The 15,822-nt window shown below is 46.0% G+C and overlaps 1 pseudogene; it reads left to right on the top strand.

The window, feature by feature from the left end:
* The window catches only part of LOC147109806 (histone-lysine N-methyltransferase PRDM7-like), a 63,461-nt pseudogene that overhangs the window by 17,373 nt on the left and 30,266 nt on the right, over positions 1-15,822 (top strand).

Consider the following 15,822-nt stretch of genomic DNA (forward strand, 5'->3'; position numbering starts at 1 on the left):
GGTGTTACAGTGAGGGGTGTGGGGTATATCAGTGTTACAGTGAAGGATGTGAAATATATCAGTGTTACAGTGAGGGTGTGGGGTAGATCAGTGTTACAGTGAGGGGTGTGCGGTATATCAGTGTTACAGTGAAGGATGTGAAATATATCAGTGTTACAGTGAGGTTGTGGGGTAGATCAGTGTTACAGTGAGCGGTGTGAAATATATCAGTGTTCCAGTGAGGGGTGTGGGGTATATCAGTATTACAGTGAGGGGTGTGGGGTATATCGGAGTGTTACAGTGAGGGGTGTGTGGCATATCAGTGTTACAGTGAGGGGTGTTGGGTATATCAGTGTTACAGTGAGGGGTGTGGGGTATATCAGTGTTACAGTGAGGGGTGTGATGTATATCGGAGTGTTACAGTGAGGGGTGTGGTGTATATCAGTGTTACAGTGAGGGGTGTGGGGTATATCAGTGTTACAGTGAGTGGTGTGTGGTATATCAGTGTTACAGTGAGGGTTGTAGGGTATATCAGTGTTACAGTGAGGGGTGTGGGGTATTTCAGTGTTACAGTGAGGAATGTGGGGTATATCAGTGTTACAGTGAGGGGTGTGGGGTATATCAGTGTTACAGTGAGGGGTGTGCGGTATATCAGTGTTACAGTGAGGGGTGTGCAGTATATCAGTGTTACAGTGAGGGGTGTGGGGTATATCAGTGTTACAGTGAGGGGTGTGGGGTATATCAGTGTTACAATGAGGGGTTTGGGGTATATCAGTGTTACAGTGAGGGGTGTGGGGTATATCAGTGTTACAGTGAGGGGTGTGGGGTATATCGGAGTGTTACAGTGAGGCGTGTGGGGTATATCAGTGTTACAGTGAGGGGTGTGGGGTATATCAGTGTTACAGTGAGGGGTGTGGGGTATATCGGAGTGTTACAGTGAGGGGTGTGGTGTATGTCAGTGTTACAGTGAGGGGTGTGGGGTATATCAGTGTTACAGTGAGGGGTGTGGGGTATATCAGAGTGTTACAGTGAGGGGTGTGGAGTATATCGGAGGTTTCCAGTGAGGGGTGTGGGGTATATCAGTGTTACAGTGAGGGGTGTGGGGTATATCAGTGTTACAGTGAGGGGTGTGGGGTATATCAGTGTTACAGTGAGGGGTGTGGGGTATATCGGTGTTACAGTGAGGGGTGTGGGGTATATCAGTGTTATAGTGAGGGGTGTGGGATATATCGGAGGTTTCCAGTGAGGGGTGTCGGGTATATCAGTGTTACAGTGAGGGGTGTGGGGTATATCAGTGTTACAGTGAGGGGTGTGGGGAATATCAGTGTTACAGTGAGGGGTGTGGGGTATATCAGTGTTACAGTGAGGGGTGTGGGGTATATCAGTGTTACAGTGAGGGGTGTGGGGTATATCGGTGTTACAGTGAGGGGTGTGGGGTATATCAGTGTTACAGTGAGGGGTGTGCGGTATATCGGTTTTACAGTGAAGGATGTGAAATATATCTGTTACAGTGAGGGTGTGGGGTAGATCAGTGTTACAGTGAGCGGTGTGAAAAAGATCAGTGTTCCAGTGAGGGGTGTGGGGTATATCCGTATTACAGTGAGGGGTGTGGGGTATATCGGAGTCTTACTGTGAGGGGTGTGGGGTTTATCAGTGTTACATTGAGGGGTGAGGGGTATATCAGTGTTACAGTGAGGGGTGTGGGGTATATCGGTGTTACAGTGAGGGGTGTGGTGTATATCAGTGTTACAGTGAGGGGTGTGGGGTATATCGGAGTGTTACATTGTGGGGTGCGGGGTATATCAGTGTTACAGTGAGGGGTGTGGGGTATATCGGAGTGTTACAGTGAGGGGTGTCTGGTATATCGGAGGGTTCCAGTGAGGGGTGTGGGGTATATCGGAGTGTTACAGTGAGGGGTGTGGGGTATATCTGTGTTACAGTGAGGGGTGTGAGGTATATCGCTGTGTTACAATGATGGGTGTGGGGTATATCTGTGTTACAGTGAGGGGTGTGGGGTATATCAGTGTTACAGTGAGGGTGTGGGGTATATCAGTGTTACAGTGAGGGGTGTGGGGTATAGCAGTGGTACAGTGAGGGGTGTGGGGTATATCAGTGTGACAGTGAGGGGTCTGGGGTATATCAGTGTTACAGTGAGGGGTGTGGGGTATATCGGAGTGTTACAGTGAGGGGTGTGGGGTATATCAGTGTTACAGTGAAGGGTGTGGGGTATATCAGTGTTACAGTGAGCGGTGTGGGGTATATCAGTGTTACAGTGAGGGGTGTGGGCATCTCAGTGTTACAGTGAGGAGTGTGGGGTATATCAGTGTTACAGTGAGGCGTGTGGGGTATATCAGTGTTACAGTGAGGGGTGTGGGGTATTTCCGTGTTTTACAGTGAGGGGTGTGGGGTGTATCAGTGTTAAATTGAGGAAAGTGGGGTATATCATTGTTAATTTGAGGGGTATATCAGTGTTACAGTGAGGGGTGAGGGGTATATCAGTGTTACAGTGAGGGGTGTGGGGTATATCAGTGTTACAGTGAGGGGTGTGGGGTATATCGGAGTGTTACATTGAGGGGTGTGGGGTATATCGGACTGTTACAGTGAGGGGTGTGGGATATATCGGAGGGTTCCAGTGAGGGGTGTGGGGTATATTAGTGTTATAGTGAGGGGTGTAGGGTATATCAGTGTTACAGTGAGGGGTGTGGGGTATATCAGTGTTACAGTGAGGGGTGTGGGGTATATCAGTGTTACAGTGAGGGGTGTGGGGTATAGCAGTGTTCCAGTGAGGGGTGTGGGGTATATCAGTGTGTTACAGTGAGGGGTGTGGGGTATATGAGTGCGTTACAGTGAGGGGTGTGGGGTATATCAGTGTTACAGTGAGGGGTGTGGGGTATATCAGTGTTACAGTGAGGGGTGTGGGGTATATCAGTGTTACAGTGAGGGGTGTGGGGTATATCAGTGTTACAGTGAGGGGTGTAGGGTATATCAGTGTTACAGTGAGGGGTGTGGGGTATATCAGTGTTACAGTGAGGGGTGTGGGGTATATCAGTGTTACAGTGAGGGGTGTGGGGTATATCAGTGTTACAGTGAGGGGTGTGGGGTATATCAGTGTTACAGTGAGGGGTGTGGGGTATATCAGTGTTACAGTGAGGGGTGTGGGGTATATCAGTGTTACAGTGAGGGGTGTGGGATATATCAGTGTTACAGTGAGGGGTGTGGGGTATATCGGAGTGTTACAGTGAGGGGTGTGGGGTATATCAGTGTTACAGTGAGGGGTGTGGGGTATATCAGTGTTACAGTGAGGGGTGTAGGGTATATCAGTGTTACAGTGAGGGGTGTGGGGTATATCAGTGTTACAATGAGGGGTGTGGGGTATATCAGTGTTACAGTGAGGGGTGTGGGGTATATCAGTGTTACAGTGAGGGGTGTGGGGTATATCAGTGTTACAGTGAGGGGTGTGGGGTATATCAGTGTTACAGTGAGGGGTGTGGGGTATATCAGTGTTACAGTGAGGGGTGTAGGGCATATCAGTGTTACAGTGAGGGGTGTGGGGTATATCAGTGTTACAGTGAGGGGTGTGGGGTATATCAGTGTTACAGTGAGGGCTGTGGGGTATATCAGTGTTACAGTGAGGGGTGTGGGGTATATCGGTGTGTTACAGTGAGGGGTGTGGGGTATATCAGTGTTACAGTGAGGGGTGTGGGGTATATCAGTGTTACAGTGAGGGGTGTGGGGTATATCAGTGTTACAGTGAGGGGTGTGGGGTATATCAGTGTTACAGTGAGGGGTGTGGGGTATATCAGTGTTACAGTGAAGGGTGTGGGGTATATCGGAGTGTTGCAGTGAGGGGTGTGGGGTATATCAGTGTTACAGTGAGGGGTGTGGGGTATATCGGAGTGTTACAGTGAGGGGTGTGGGGTATGTCAGTGTTACAGTGAGGGGTGTGGGGCATATCGGAGTGTTACAGTGAGGGGTGTGGGGTATGTCAGTGTTACAGTGAGGGGTGTGGGTTATATCGGAGTGTTGCAGTGAGGGGTGTGGGGTATATCAGTGTTACAGTGAGGGGTGTGGGGTATATCAGTGTTACAGTGAGGGGTGTGGGGTATATCAGTGTTACAGTGAGCGGTGTGGGGTATATCAGTGTTACAGTGAGGGGTGTGGGGTATATCGGAGTGTTACAGTGAGGGGTGTGGGGTATGTCAGTGTTACAGTGAGGGGTGTGGGGCATATCGGAGTGTTACAGTGAGGGGTGTGGGGTATATCAGTGTTCCAGTGAGGGGTGTGGGGTATATCAGTGTTACAGTGAGGGGTGTGGGGTATATCAGTGTTACAGTGAGGGGTGTGGGGTATATCAGTGTTACAGTGAGGGGTGTGGGTTATATCGGAGTGTTGCAGTGAGGGGTGTGGGGTATATCAGTGTTACAGTGAGGGGTGTGGGGTATATCAGTGTTACAGTGAGGGGTGTGGGGTATATCGGAGTGTTACAGTGAGGGGTGTGGGGTATATCAGTGTTACAGTGAGGGGTGTGGTGTATATCAGTGTTACAGTGAGGGGTGTGGGGTTTATCAGTGTTACAGTGAGGGGTGTGGGGTATATCAGTGTTACAGTGAGGGGTGTGGGGTATATCGGAGTGTTACAGTGAGGGGTGTGGTGTATATCAGTGTTACAGTGAAGGGTGTGGGGTTTATCAGTGTTACAGTGAGGGGTGTGGGGTATATCAGTGTTACAGTGAGGGGTGTGGGGTATATCAGTGTTACAGTGAGGGGTGTGGGTTATATCAGTGTTACAGTGAGGGGTGTGGGGTATATCAGTGTTACAGTGAGGGGTGTGGGGTATATCAGAAGGGAATTGGATAAGTGCCTGAAGGAAAAACGAATTGCAGGGCTCTGGGGAAAGGGTGGGGGAGTGGGACTTGCTGAAGCGCTCTTGCAGAGAGCTGGCACGGGCTCGACGGGCCGTAAGGCCTCCTTCTGTGCTGTAACCAGTCTATGATTCTATAGAGCCAGAGATGTCCAACAACAATAACTTGTATTTAAATAGCGCCTTTAACATAGTAAAATGTCCCAAGGCGGATCACAGGAATATTTTAAGACAAACAATTTTGACACCGAGCCACATAAGGATAAATTAGGACAGGCCACTAAAAGCTTGGTCAAAGTGGGAGGTTTTAATGAGCGTCTTCAAGGAGGAAAGAGAGGGAGCGAGGCGGAGAGGTTTAGGCAGGGAATTTCAGAGCTGCGTGCCTGGGTAACAGAAGGCACGGCCACCAATGGCTGAGCGATTATAATCAGGGATGCACAAGGGGGCAGAATTAGAGGAGCGCAGATATCTCGGGGTTGGGGGGGGGCGGAGATGTGGGCTGAAGGAGATTAGAGATAGGAAGGGGCGAGGCCATGAGGGGTTTGAAAACAAGGATGAGAATTTTGAAATCGAGGTGCTGCTTAACCGGGAGCCAGTGTAGGTCAGCAAGCACAGGGGAGATGGGCGAACGGGACTTGGTACGAGTTAGGACACGAGCAGCCGAGTTTTGGATGACCTCCAGTTTACATAGGGTGGAATGTGGGAGGCCAGCCAGGAATAGTCAAGTCTAGAAGTAACAAAGGCATGGGTGAGGGTTTCCGCAGCAGGTGAGATGAGGCAAGGGCGGAGACGGGCGATGTTACGGAGGTGGAAGTAGGCGGTCTTTGTTGTGCTGCGGATATGTGGTCGGAAGCTCATTTCAGGGTGAAATATGACACCAATGTTGTGAACAGTGTGGTTCAGCCTCAGACAGATGTTAGGGAGAGGGATGGAGTCAGTGACGAGGGAACGGAGTTGGTGGCGGGGACCGAAAGCAATGGCATCGGCCTTCCCAATATTTAATTGGAGAAACTTTTGCTCATGTCGGTCAAGCAGTCTGACAGTTTAGACGCCGTGGAGGGGTCGAGGGAAGAGGTAGTGAGGTAGAGCTGGGTGTCGTCAGCGTACATGTGGAAACTGACGCTGTGTTTTTGGAAGATGTCGCCAAGGGGCAACATGTAGATGAGAAATAGGAGGGGGCCAAGGATAGATCCTTGGGGGACACCAGAGGTAATGATGTGGGAGCGGGAAGAGAGGCTAACTGATATACTGATCCTTTCCGCACAGTATGATCCCAGCCCCAGACTTATCCCTCACTGCGGAGAGAGAGAGAGGCAGAGACTGTGAGGGAGCAGATACGTAGAGAGGGAAAGAAACACTGGGGTAGAATTTGACTTATTGTAGGTGCTATGGTACAAACCAGGAGATTGTGAATCAGCCACTCATTTTACACTGATGGAAATAAAACTCGGGAGAGATGTAGGGCAGGGTCCCGGTTCATTCCTGGAGACGAGACTGATTGTACACCCTGTGTTCATGCCCAATGAGACTGCACACCAGGAGCAGAGCCTGGTCAATGTGACCCTGTGACACCTCAAGTGGGAGGGGCTCTGGCCACTTTGTGACATCGCTCCTTGCTGCTGTGTGATTGGCCCCTGGCTCCTGTGTGATGTCACCTGGAGACAGGGCCCCGCCCCTGGTTACTGTATCGATTTCTTTGTGGGTTCAATGATGACACATTGATGAAAGAGAATGTCTTTTAATCTAAAGTTTGTTCAACTAAGTTAACAGCATTACAGGAGACACCATCTTAGAGATCCATCTAAAACGAAACTAAACTGTCTCTCTCTCACATGCCCTCTGCTGGTAAGGCATAAATAATCAAACAGGCAAATATGCTGGTAAGGCATAATAATCAAACAGGCAAATACCATCATTATTTGCTGATATCATTACATCTCCCTATCTTAAAACAAAAGTATTTTACTTTTATCTAACAACATGTTTTCTTTGTATTACTCTGCATTTTAACTGTAACACTTAATGAACTTACATTATCATTATCATTATCAAGGTTTTTTAACCTTGTTTTGTGTGTTCACATGAAATATGTAAATACACTAGAACTTGAAGAGAGAATAAGATAACATTACTTCCTTCTATAACAAGAGTCCTTAAACTTGCTCAATGAGTCTCTCAGGAGGCTTCACGTGTCTTGAGGATTTTCTGATTGATTGCCCTTGAATCTGAGTTGTTGCCTCAGATGATGAGTTCTCAGCTGTGTGATCAGGTTGTTCAACAGGATCAGTCTTTTGACTTGCTGTGTGATCAGGTTGTTCAACAGTATCAGTCTTTTGACCTGCTGTGGCTGGTCTCATGAGAAGATCCCGACGATTTCTTCTCAGAACAGCACCCTCATCTGTCTGAATGATGTATGATCTTGGTTGGACTTCACTCAGGACGGTTCCCTTCTGAGTCCATATGTTTGTTTTGTCTTTGAACCTTACTTGGTCACCAGTGTGGAGTTCAGGTAGGTTTTGTGTTCCTCTGTCATAGTAGTACTTTTGCTTTTCTTTCTGTTGTTCTTTGAACTTCCTCACTTTCTCCCCCTCTTTTGTTTTCAGGAGGTTCTCCGGGATGGGTAGGTTTGACCTTAGCAGACGTCCCATAAGGAGTTGGGCTGGTGACATACCACACTCGAGCGGCGTTGTGCGGTATACAAGCATGCTCTGGTAGAAGTCAGTTCCACTGTCTGTTGCCTTGTACATCAGTCTTTTCACTGTCTGGACCGATTTTTCCACTCGTCCATTGCACTGTGGAAAGTGAGGACTTGACGTTGTGTGGACAAAGTCCCACTCTTTGGCAAAGTGTCGGAAACTTGCATTGTAAAACTGGGGTCCGTTGTCTGTGAACACCTCGCTTGCCACGCCATGTCTGGAGAATATGGCTTTCATACATGTTATCACAGCATCTGCAGTGGTGGTGTACAGTCTACAAACCTCTGGATACAGGGAGTAATAGTCTGTGACTACGAGATAGTCCTTCCCTTGACATACGAATAGGTTCGCGCCTACCTTCTGGTAAGGTCTGGCTGGCGCTGGGTGTGGCTTTAGTGGTTCTACCGGATTGCTTGCTTGATATTTCAGGCATATTGTGCAGTTTGACACCTCATTTGTCACATCTTGGTTGATTCGTGGCCAGTACATCACCTCTCGTGCTCTTTTCTTACACTTTTCGATTCCCAGATGTCCTCCATGGATCCTTTTTAGCATCTCTTTTCTCAGACTTTTTGGGATAACTATTTTACTTCCTTTGTAGATGATGTCTTCGACCACTGATAGTTCCGCCCTGCAGTTCCAGTACTCTGCTATGTCAGGTGAGCAGTCTTGCTTCATGTTGGGCCATCCATCCAAGATGCTTTTTCTCAGTCGTCTGAGTGTTTCATCTTTGTTTGCCTCAGTCTTTATGAGCTCCATTTTTGCATCTGCTATGGGCAGTGCACTTGTGATCATGTCCACGTAGGCGTTCACTTTTTCATCCATTTTGGTGTTTGCGGGCTCTCCTGGGTCAACAGCTCTGGACAACGTGTCTGCTGTATACATCAGCTTACCCGGGGTGTACGCAACATTCAGTGTATAGCGTTGCAGCCTGATCATCATTCTTTGTATTCTAAGCGGACAGCTATTTGGTGGCTTTTGGAACAATGCAATCAAGGGCTTATGGTCAGTCTCTACACTGATTGCTTGTCCTGACACAAACTGGTGAAATCTTTCACAGGCGTATGTGATGCTGAGCAGCTCCTTTTCTATTTGAGCATATCGCGTCTCCGCGTCTGTCATTGAGCGCGATGCATATGCAATAGGTTGCCAGTAGTCATATTTTTGCAAAAGAACTGCACCGAGCCCACTCTGTGATGCATCTGATGATATCTTGATGGGTCTCGCTGGGTCATAAAACCTCAGAACTGGTTCCTCTGTGAGCAGTTTCTTTAGATCGCTCCATGACTTCTCATGCTCATGATTCCATTCCCATACTATGTTCTTTTCAGTTAGTCGTCTCAGTGGTGCCATCTTTTCTGAGAGGTTGGATATGAATTTACCCATGTAGTTGATCATTCCATTAAACCTCTGCACGTCCTTTTTGCATTGTGGCTTTGGCATATTCTCAATGGCGGACACCTTTCTGGGATCTGGTCTGATGCCCTCACTGCTAAGGATATCTCCCACGAATGTCAGTTCTGTCACCCCGAGCTGGCATTTCTCTCTATTCAGCTTCAGGTTTGTTTTCCTTGTTGCTTCCAGCACTTTTTTCAGTCTCTCGTCATGCTCAGTTCTCGTGGTTCCCCATACTATGATGTCATCCATTGATGTATCAACTCCCTCCAGGTGCTCATAGATCATATGGATAGTTTTGTGATACATTTCAGGAGCTGAGGCAATGCCAAATGGTAACCTTAGGAATCTGTATCTGCCAAATGGACTGTTGAACGTGCACAGTCTTGAACTTGCCTCGTCCAGTTTCATCTGCCAAAATCCTGATGATGCATCTAACTTGCTGAAATACTTTGCATTTGCAAACTGTGACATGATTTCCTCACGTGTAGGAAGCTTGAAGTGCTCTCTCTTTATTGCTCTGTTTAGATCTCTTGGATCCAGGCAAATTCTGAGCTTTCCATTCTTTTTGTCCACTACGACGAGGGAACTCACCCACTCAGTTGGCTCATCTATCTTCTGAATCACGTTCAGGCTTTCCATCCTGTCCAACTCTGCCTTCAGTTGCTTTTGAAGAACAAATGGAACTTTTCTGCATGGATGTATGACCGTTGGCATACTTTTATCTACTCTGACCGTGTGTTCTCCTGGAAGGCAGCCTAGACCCTGAAATAAGTCGTTGTACTCTTTCATGAGTTCATCATAGACTGTCTCTCCTTCGCTTTCCACAACGAGGACTCTCTTTACTAGGTTCAGTCTCTCACATGCTATTAAGCCTAGTATGGCCTGCACATCCTTTGGCACCACGATTAATGCTAGCGTGTGCTCTCTGTCCTTGTGTGTCACTTTGACAATGCATTTTCCTTTCACTGGTATATCAGTACCTGAGTATCCTGTCACTTTCACTTTTATTCCATGTATCTTTGGTCTGGGTCTAATTTTCTTAAAATCAGTCTCTGATATCACATTAACTTGTGCTCCAGTATCCAATTTAAATGGAATGTGTATGCCATTCACTTTTAGTGTCAACATCCAGTCTCTTTTTTCTTTTTTGTTTTCAGACACAACATCCACACAGAACTCCTCTATCTCGCTTTCATCTACTGTGTGGACCTTGCTTTGTTGCGCTTGGTTCTTACAGCAACGGGCATAATGGTTGTTTTTGTTGCAACTATTGCATGTTTTACCATATGCTGGACACTTTTTTGGTGGATGCTTTGTACCGCATCGACTACATGACTTTCGATTGCCCCTTTCATTTTTGTTCGCTGGCCACGCCTCTTTTTTCACATTGGCTCTCTTTCTGTTAAACGGTTTGTGTCCGTTCTTTCTCACTGCATCCACGTTGCAGCTACTGTCACTGAACAGCTCCTTTGCCTGCGACTTCACAGTCTCTGTAGCCCTACATAGTGCTATGGCTTTTCCCAGGTCTAGATTTTGCTCTCTTAGCAGTCTTTCCCTTAGACCATTATCTGGAATACCACACACCAGTCTGTCTTTTATCAGCGAGTCTGTCAGTCCCCCAAATTCACACGTTTTGCTTCTGTTTCTCAGTTCAGTCACATACTGATCAATAGCCTCTCCCGTTTTCTGAACACATGTGAAAAATCTGTGCCTCTCAAACGTCACGTTACGTTTAGGTATGCAGTAGGCCTCAAACTGTTCCATTATTTTATCCAGCTTCATTTTGTCTCCATCAGCAGCGAATGTGAAGTTATTATACACCTCCAGCGCTTCATCACCCACGACATGTAAGAACACTGACGCTTTCACTTTATCACTTTTCTCGTCAGCTCCGATTGCCATTATATACAACTCCAAACGTTGTTTGGACCTCCTCCAATTTTCAGCCACATTACCTGTCAACTGAAGCTTCGCCGGTGGGTGTAGACCTTCCATTTTTCACTTCGTTAGCTATTCTCCAATGGTAAGTAACGATGTTCTCTTTTGGCTTGCTAATATGTGGAGAGCTGATTTAACTTCAGATTTTTCCTCTTCATCTCTTTCAATCACTTCTTCTGACACCATGTATCGATTTCTTTGTGGGTTCAATGACGACACATTGATGAAAGAGAATGTCTTTTAATCTAAAGTTTGTTCAACTAAGTTAACAGCATTACAGGAGACACCATCTTAGAGATCCATCTAAAACGAAACTAAACTGTCTCTCTCTCACATGCCCTCTGCTGGTAAGGCATAAATAATCAAACAGGCAAATATGCTGGTAAGGCATAATAATCAAACAGGCAAATACCATCACTATTTGCTGATATCATTACAGTTACGGCCCATCAGTGCGATGTCAGTGTCTATATCTAACCCGTGCTGTACCTGCCCTGAGAATGTTTGATGGGACAGTGTAGAGGGAGCTTTACTCTGTATCTAACCCCGTGCTGTACCTGCCCTGGGAGTGTTTGATGGGACAGTGTAGAGGAAGCTTTACTCTGTATCTAACCCGTGCTGTACCTGCCCTGGGATTGTTTGAAGGGACAGTGTCAAGGGAGTTTTACTTTGTATCTAACCCGTGCTGAACCTGCCCTGGGAGTATTTGATGGGACAGTGTAGAGGGAGCTTTACTCTATATCTAACCCGTGCTGTACCTGCCCTGGGAGTATTTGATGGGACAGTGTAGAGGGAACTTTACTCTGTATCTAACCGTGCTGTACCTACCCTGGGACAGTTTGAAGGGACAGTGTAGAGGGAGCTTTACTCTGTATCTAACCCCGTGCTGTACCTGCCCTGGGAGTGTTTGATGGGACAGTGTAAAGGGAGCTTTACTCTGTATCTAACCCGTGCTGTACCTGCCCTGGGAGTGTTTGATGGGACAGTGTAGAGGGAGCTTTACTCTGTATCTAACCCGTGCTGTACCTGCCCTGGGAGTGTTTGAGGGACACTGTAGAGGGAGCTTTACTCTGTATCTAACCCGTGCTGTAGCTGCCCTGGGAGTGTTTCAGGGACACTGTAGAGGGAGCTTTACTCTGTATCTTTCCCGTGCTGTAGCTGCCCTGGGAGTGTTTGAAGGGACAGTGTAGAGGGAACTTTACTCTGTATCTAACCCGTGCTGTACCTGCCCTGGGAGTGTTTGGTGGGACAGTGTGGAGGGAGCTTTACTCTGTATCTAACCCGTGCTATACCTGCCCTGGGAGTGTTCGATGGGACAGTGTAGGGGGAGCTTTACTCTGTATCTAACCCGTGCTGTACCTGCCCTGGGAGTGTTTGATGGGGCAGTGTAGAGGGAGCTTTACTCTGTACCTAACCCATGCTGTACCTGCCCTGGGACTGTTTGGTGGACAGTGTAGAGGGAGCTTTACTCTGTATCTAACCCGTGCTGTACCTGCCCTGGGACTGTTTGGTGGGCAATGTAGAGGGAGCTTTACTTTGTTTCTAACCCACTGTACCTGCCCTGGGAGTGTTTGAAGGGACAGTGTAGAGGGAGCTTTACTCTGTATCTACCCCGTGCTGTACCTGCCCTGGGAGTGTTTGATGGGACAGTGTAGAGGGAGCTTTACTCTGTATCTAACCCGTGCTGTACCTGCCCTGGGAGTGTTTGATGGGACAGTGTAGAGGGAGCTTTACTCTGTATCTAACCCACTGTACCTGCCCTGAGAGTGTTTGATGAGATCTTTACTCTGTAACAGAGGATTACATGGGATATACAGCACAGAACCAGGCCATTCGGCCCAACCAGCCCATGCCGGCATTTATGCTCTGCTCGATCCTCCTCCCGTCTCACCTCATTGACACTGTTAATTCTTTCTGTGTCTCTAGATTTGAACTTCTCTTTTACCAGGTTTATCCGAGTCTTGTAGCTGCAATTTAACTGAAAGTACTGCTGTGGATTTGCCTTTCCTATTCCAGTTAGCACCTTAGGTCTGATCAGAGACTGAGCAAACCTCCCAAAACATGAGAAGTGATCTGATCGAGGTGTTTAAAAAGAAAATCCAGCACCATCTTCTCACGGCAACTAGGGATGGGCATTAAAGATGGTCTTGTTAGCATTGACCACATCCTGAGTAAACTTAAAAAGGGAATTGACAAGGTAGCTGATTTCCAAGAGTGATTTTTCTAATAGTGAATTCTGTAATCAAGCGACATCAAATTAAAATTAGAACTAATCTGTTGAAAATTCAATCCAGGAAAACAATCTTAAAGCAAAATGTTGTGGGAATGTGAAATGCACCACCACAGGAGGCCATTGATGCAGATTTAATTCAGGTATTTAAAAGTGGATAGATTCTTGGGTTGTATGGGTATTAATTGAATGGAGAAAGTGGGGAAAATGAGGTTAAAAGAGTAGATCTACCATAGTTAACAACATGGTGAAACTTGCTGAATGGTCTTTTGCTGTGTACCTTGAAGTTACCAGACTGATCTCGACTATGACGTTCGGGTGACTGTGGATAATGTCACACTGAGGGGGAGGAATCGGAGGCTTTCACTATGGGTGTCCTTGAACAACTGGCTCAAAAACAGCAGCACCGAAAAACCTGCTGTTAGGTTTTTGTGTACAATTGGCTCTGGAATGTTGCATGTGAGCATAAAGAAGGTGAGGAAGAATAATTTAGAAATGGGGCTGGTGTGTGGGAGCATTTTTAGCCATTTTGTTTTGCCTTTCCAGATATCCTCTGGAGCATGGTAGCACCAACACTGATTGTCGAAGGTCTTGAGACAACTTTCCTTCAAGACATTTCAACATCATGCTGCCACGATATTGATGGCTTCCAATAAAGGCTGGCTGTGCCGGCCCATTCAAGTGGTGTGGAGGATATTCTTTTAAATATTGGCAGATCTGACAGGGTAGCTAATCTTACAATTGTAGTTTGTGAAGATTACAGATAAAATGCCTAGATGTATCAGAAATTACATTCATTTTATGTCTCCAGATTCTAGAGAAGCTGAAAGACATTGCCGTTTATCTTTCCAAAGACGATTGGGCAGAGCTAAGTGAATGGGTCGACATCCATTATAAGAAAGTGCAGCAGAATTATGAAACCATGCTTGCAATAGGTTTGTACAAGATCAATTATTTTCTTGCTTTCAACATTTATCTCTTCCTTTCCTGAACATTCTGATTCGTACTGCCATACAATTCTTCCAATATTACACCCAAGTCAATGTTCTCATATGTGGTTAGACATTTTGGTTGGGATTTTACATTTCACCGCCCCTGGCACACATCAGGAACACATATCAGGAAATGCAGCACCCCCAACCTGTGATTCACTGAATATTAATTTAATTGCCTTGAAAAAAATCCTGTCTGACTGTATGTAGGCTTGTGATGTGGGGACAGCGCAGCTGATCCTGATCTCACCTGACTATCAGAACACCTCCTGTTGTACCTGTGCGGCTTTCCCCCCACTTTTTGTACAAAACTACTAAATGATTGTCATTAAAACTAAATGAAGAATAAAAACAGTAAATATTGGAATAAGGGAGGAAAGCTCTACATCTCAGATGCCATCAAGGACCTTCCTTTCCCTCGGTACTGAGAGTGACCGTCAGCTGTCACAAATGTAAATCTCCTTCCTTTGGACTCTCCAATGGGTCCAATAGGGGTCAGTGGCATAAAAATCTGGGAGAACAAGGCTCTTAGAGGGCATGGGTCTGAGTGCTGTGCTCCCAGCTCCCCAACATAACATAAAAGCTCCTTTTCCTCTGATCAGTCTGGGCTGGATTTAAATCCAGATGCCATTGATGAAAGGAAAGCCTCTGTGCTGCTCTTACCTGATATTATTCTAAAATGGTTCGATTCAACAAATGCCTTACGTTAGTAAGTTAAGTCAAATTAAATACAGGCAATTATCAACTGTAGATGATTGGAATATTTTAATTTTCACAGGATTGAATGTACCAGATCCAGCGTTCATGTCAAGACCTAGCAGTGGGCACCAACCCCGTGTGTATGTTTCTAGTGACTCGGATGAGGAGTGGACGCCTAAACTTCTTGTGAAAAACCCACCAAGTAAATTGGATGTGTTTTCTTTGTTAAAGTATTAAATGTGCTTTTTTAACACCCTGATTATAACCAGTTTGTCCAGCAGCTAGTACATATTTTTTTGTCAGGCAGCAGTTACTTTGAAGTTTTGGAGAGCTGGAAATATAAGTAAATTGTCTGATCACATTTTCCCTTCTACTTGTGTAAGTTTTCTTTACTTTTTATCTGCAAAATGGGTTGATTCTTTTTTGAGCCTGAATAAACAAGATATTTTTAGAATCTTCATGCTGTTCACATAAATAAACTGAAATCTGAGATTATCTCAATCACACTGATGTCTTTTTTTAATAGTTGAGATTCTTTAAGCCTCTCCTTAAGAATGAAGATACCAAGAAGACTCAGAACGAGAATACCAGAAAGGTAATTCAAAGTGAACAGAAATTCATATCAAACTAATAAATCGAGATGGAAACAATCTGCTAGATATTCACAGCAGGCCTGTCAGCAACTGAAGGATATATCGATACAAGTTCCCACCCAAACATTAACCAGTCTTTCTCCTTCAGACACGAATTGAGCTGCTACACACTTCCAGCATTTTCTGTCTTTATCTCAGATTTCTAGCAAACAATTTTTCTTTTTCATTCTGCTGCATGAGAGCCCAATTTACAGTCCATGGTCCCTGGCAACTTGGTCCTATTTGTATTTCATTCTTGGTTACTTGTCCTTGAAATTCATGGCCTGGAGAGTTGGAAAGGTCTCTTAGCGCTGTTGGTGGATAAATCCTCCCCCAGCATCCCAAAATCTGTGAAAATCAGCAGCTTCAAATAACTGCAAATTAATGGACATCAATTT

The sequence above is a fragment of the Somniosus microcephalus genome, chromosome 12 (assembly GCF_052327205.1).
Source record: "Somniosus microcephalus isolate GS21.2 chromosome 12, FLI_Smic_1.0, whole genome shotgun sequence".
Taxonomy (NCBI): domain Eukaryota; kingdom Metazoa; phylum Chordata; class Chondrichthyes; order Squaliformes; family Somniosidae; genus Somniosus; species Somniosus microcephalus.